Source organism: Ptychodera flava, chromosome 22 (genome assembly GCF_041260155.1).
Source record: "Ptychodera flava strain L36383 chromosome 22, AS_Pfla_20210202, whole genome shotgun sequence".
Lineage (NCBI taxonomy): Eukaryota > Metazoa > Hemichordata > Enteropneusta > Ptychoderidae > Ptychodera > Ptychodera flava.
Window position 1 is genome coordinate 34,102,532 of NC_091949.1, and position 5,654 is coordinate 34,108,185.

The following is a 5,654-nucleotide window of genomic DNA, read 5'->3' on the forward strand; positions in this document are numbered from 1 at the left end:
CATGCACACATATATCTTTCAAAGAATAATCAGCCCCTTCTTTGTGATCTTGCAACTTTGTTGAATAAATCTGCAACAAGTGAATGTGTATTTTGAAACAGGGTTACCAGTATTACAGCCTGCCAGATGCCTGCCTGCCTTGATCTGGTTGTTGTACATGAACGTAGCCATTTGTGTTTGTATTTTGCTCATTCTTGAACACTGTCAAGTTTTGAGTTTGAGATATGTAAGGTATTCTGATACTGTAGTTGAAATTCCATCCAAATAATTGTGTAATCCAAACAGTAGGTCGTTACTGTCAGTGCATTCTTATAATATTTAGACCAAGCCTTAAAATTCAACCAACCCAATTCAAGCCACTGAATTTCAGCTAGTGGAATTTAAAGGTCTGGTGAAATGGTCCGTTCGTGTGACTGAATATCTTCCAGGGGGTCAATACTATTACACTCGCAACAGAATTGCAACCTAAAAGTACGCGCAAGTGTTAATTTTTTTGATATTTCTATGCGCGGCTTTCATGGGGTCATTTTGCGACACTCAGGTCACGCCCATAGCGGGGATAATAGTTGGCCGTCTGTGACGTCACAGGTGTGTTCATTTACATCGAATAGCGGTCCAACGCCGCCTTATCTCTGCCTGGTATCCGCTAACAAACAGCGCTCCGTGTTCACGCTGCCCATTTGCCACGTTCGCCAATGCGAATCGAAATCCGAAGTGGCGAAAAAAAATCGATCCTAATTCGCCACAGCGGCGAAACTGATTTTGTTTAAAAAATATGGTAAAATAAAGAAAAAACGTGGGTTTTTTAGTCTTTTGTTTAATCTGCGCTTCTCTCTCGGCGATTCGCAAAAACTGTGTCTACTTCCGTATTATTGCGTTCTTTCCGTCGTACGTATTTGCAATCGAGCCAAGTCTCGCGAGAGATTTGACGTCATTTAGTCTAGTGTACAGCATGCACAAATGGCTCTCGCGAGAATTGAAACTTAGACACAGGCAATCAATCGAGCCCTCGCGATAAATTTGACGTCATTTTGTCTAGTGTACAGCGGGCATAGGAACGCTCGCTCGCGAGAATTGAAACTTTTGCTATACATAGCAGACATACGCATTTAATCGAGGCAACAAGGTCGGTGTTGCAGTTGATTTACATTGCGGTCTCGATGTTCTGTGTTGTGCATTTTAATCACAGTCTTCAACATTCCATGTTGCGGCGATTTGCATCGCGGTCCTCGTGGCCCGGTATTCCCCGTTGTTCTTCAATTGCCCTCCCAACGACGCGTTCCGTGTTGCTGTCGATTTGTATCATGAAGGACTCTACCTCCATGATTTGTATCGCATTCTCTACGTTCCGTGTTGTTGTTCGTTTTTAATGGTAGTCTCAACGTTCAGTGTTGCTGTTCATGCAGCTGATTTGCATCGTGTTCCAACCTTCCGTGTCGTAGTTGTAGTGCATTTTAATCACGGTCCCATTTACGTTTTAAGTTACTGTCGATTTGCATTGCGGTCCCGACGTTCCGTGTTGTAGACAGTGCATTTTAATGGCAGTCACAACGTTCAGTGTTGGTGTTCATGCAGTTGACTTGCATTGCGGTCCCAACCTTCTGTGTAGCGAGTAGCGAGGCAGGCTCAGCCGAGGGACCGTGACCGATCGTACGAACCAGCAGAGACAAGCACATTATGGTTCAAACACTCAACACTTGACGGGAACTTGAAAAAGTTTACAGTTGAGCCGTTCATGTTCTTGCGCGCTGTCACAGGCACCAAAAGAACAACGTTCTCCATAGTGAAGGAGGACACTGTCCTGATCATGTAAGCGGAAAACCCTAGAAGTTACCCCCCGTAGGGAGCTTACGGAGGTGTGAAATACTTAATTCCCGTTATGAGATACGGCGTCGGGCAAACTTCGGAAAGCCGAAAAAAGTCGACTGGAGAGGCTCGGGGGACACGCCCACATTGCATTTTTCTTTTGCCATATTTCATAATCACGCGCGCTAAACGAAAAAGAAATGAATGTAACTGTTTTATAGACCATCAACTGTATTTCTGTGATTTTGCAACATGGGCATTTCACCAGACCTTTAACCACTGAAATTTGGCTAATCATATTTATCCAAAAAATATATCCAATTAAATTGAAGTTGAGAAATGCAGGCAATCAGATTAATCCCACAATTCAACCAATGAAATTTAAGCATGGAAGAACCAGTGCAACTAATCACAGTAATATAGCTTATTACTGTAGTTTGAACTACAGAAATTGTATGCTTCAAGAAGAGTCTTTTTATTGGTCCCAGCCTTGTAAAGGGGTCCACAATCCCCAGTGATAACAATGATGTTTGGCTGAACAATTGTGGTGAAAAAATTCAAAAAGCCTTCAGCGTTGCTGTATTAACACCAGAGTAGCTTGCTACAATATTGAGCTATTATTTGCATTGTCAGAACCTTTAGTGTGTTGTCTTTGTAAGTGATTTGGCTACGCCCCGTTGCACAGCTTTACATGTCTACATTTAGCTGTTGGAAAATTTTAGCTTGAACATGTCCTTGTTGTAAAATTTACAAGAAACTGGAAACACTGAAGGTGTGACATCAAAGAGGTGTGAAGAACCTCGTAGAAGTTCGATAGTACAAGGTGAAATTGGCCACTGAGCAAATAGAGCGGGCAAGATATTCTTGATAGGTACCATGTTAGCAGGTTTTGACGACATCAAACAAACTGTACACACAGTTGGCTGCAAAGACAGTGATGGCAGAAAAAGTGAAATTTATTATCACAGAAAAGTTCGTCTAGTTTCAGACCTATCAGCATAGTCGGATACCAGTGAATGTTTTGTTGGCATGCTGAATTTTTTTTTTTTAATTTCTAGACTTCTTATTTTTTTGTTTGCAAATGTACATACAGCTTATTGCCTTGTTTATGTACAAAGAGAGGTATTGGTTGTAAGGGAAGGGGTTGGGATTGGAGGTGGGATGGGTGGGGGGAGGGGGGTTCATGTATGCATGTGTCTTGCACAATGATGGTGTCCCCATGTTAACATTAGGGAATAGATTGGTTTTATTTGAAGAGCACAAATGTTGTTTTTGACACTGCAGTCACCTGACCAGAACAATAGACCTGTACAATTCAGAAGATATGGACACATTTGCCCAACAGATAACCAGTATTTGGACAGATATTATAAAAAAAAAAGATGTCCAAAATTGTCATTCATCAATATGCATCGTGGAGATTTTACTTCAGCCAGTGAAATATTGCTTTCAAAATATCTGCATGGTTTTTAGTCAATAGATCTTATTTATTTTATACCTTTATATCGGGTATACTTCGACAGGTGATTGTTGTCTGTTCTGCAAACTCCTCACTGTGACCTTTGACAACACAAAAATTTACCCATTTTAATGTCATACTGTGAGAATTTATAAAATTTAGTGTTTCAGAATACCTGTGAGAAAAGTTATCTTTCATGATATCGGGGGCTTTTTTTTCATCGGTTTATACTGTAGATATATTTGAGTAGAAGGACATACCGTGGGTTTGCAGCTCGGTGCTCTGTATTAAGTTTGAAAAAAATGTACATATCTGGTACATCTCTCTGTGATAGTGTAGTGTTTAGTAGGACCAATTTACACAGTCCTACATCTGCAGTTACCAAATACCAACCCATGTAATTTTTGTCACTGACAGTAAGCGTTTATTTCATAAAAATATTTAAAATATTCATTACTGTACAATTATACTAAGACTACTGTCAACATCAGTGCAATGGATAAACTTGCACGTTAGACGTCTCAAAACAAAAGTTCTGTCTTCATGAGGCGCAACATTTTCTATTTGCAAGTAAGTTTTGTGCAAATTTTGCTGCACTTTTGTGTGCATTGTATGATAAATAGCTGATGTTTTAAGTAACCTGGTCCTCAAATCAAATGCTACCTATTTTTGTGCAGTAAATGTTGACAAATTTTTTCAGTCTTGGAAATAAAATCTATTACCTTAGCCCCAGGATGTCTTTGCATCTGGAGTGCTTTGTTAGATTCCCATGGCATGTTTGTTGATGTAACCATGAAATATCTGCAGTTGTGACCATATATTACAGCGACATATATATTTTACAGTTTATGACACACTAGCCTACATAATTATTTTAGAAACTGAAGCCATATTCCACCTGTGTCACTAAGGGAACTACAACAGCTGTCAATTTAATTTTTTCAAAATTTTAAAAAACACAATATGAATCGGAACACCAATGCCAGTATGACTTCCTACAAAGAAAACTTCAAGTTATTCTGAAAATGTCTGATTTTGTGAGAAAATGACCAGAAATGCATTCTTTACAGGGTGTTTTATCATTTGATTAGCCTAATTTCCTTTGTAGTGGTGTATGCTTTACTGAAAAATTTATATAATATAAATACTTAACACATGCTTCTCTAACTTATTTTTGATCAGGGTACCCCTACATTTCCATATTCTATATCTGTGATGTTTTTTAAATTCAGCTAGCAATGATGGAGCCTTTGTGTATTTGTTGGCCCTTATCTGTTGTGACTCTTGGTTTCTATACAAATTTACCAATCTCAACGCTTTGCCGTTTCAGCTGTGGCTTCCTAGAGGTGATTCCATTGAAATTTATTCAGGTTGTGATGAAATTGGCAATATATGTATTTATGAGGAGCCTGTTGGTTAGGACTAACAAGATCTGTGTGAAAGAAATGCCTGTATATCAAGTGTAAGCAGCGTTTGACTACTTTTGTGAATTGTTTAAAAGTGATTACAGCGACCATATTTGATAGCAGACTGTAAATTTCACCATTTTGTCACACAAAATTAATATTGCCAGTTCTGCACATGTTTTAATACTAAACCCTGCCTCTGACCCTGTCAAGTCAGCCCTACTATCTCTTGATCTGTCAAGTTAAAAATGCCTAAACCTAAGCCTCACTGTCACCTACTTGGCATGGAAAGTTATTGTAGGTTGTGGTATAACTCATGTCCACAAACTATCTCTGTTTTCAAAGACCTTCAGCAAATGTTGAAGTCCTTATGAAAATTCAACATATGGGAAACTGACCTGATAATGATACATGAACTTGGCAGAACTTGTTGCTTCAGTTTCCTCCCATTTGACTTTGAACTGTAGGAGAATAACTTTGTTTGATTCCTATCAAACGGTTGTAAACTGTGGTGTCCAATAACATGATTTGTCATAAATTCATATTTAGCACCATCTGTGAGATACACAATGACCCAATTATTATGTATCTGATACTACAGTAGAACTTTATCAGCCACTTGGTTACTCAGATGACAAGTTCATTGGTATGTTGTGAAGTTTAATGTCATAGATATATTTCAGGGTGTCTATGCAGATACTTTCATTGTCATAAAGAATCAAGACGATGCTGTAATCAAAAAAGTGAACTCAATGCTACACATTTGATACATTTGTCAAGAACCAGTATATATTTTTGATGTTCTTATCTTTATGGTCCCATAGATCTTGTGATATACATAATTTAGCCACTCCGTGAAACGTTTTAAAATTCTGTTATAGAAAGCTGGTGGTCATGTGGTCACTTTTGATATAATTAGATGTCCAACCTGGTATTTCTGGTTACACAGTATTTAGAGTACTGCTGTGTGATACAAACTGGTG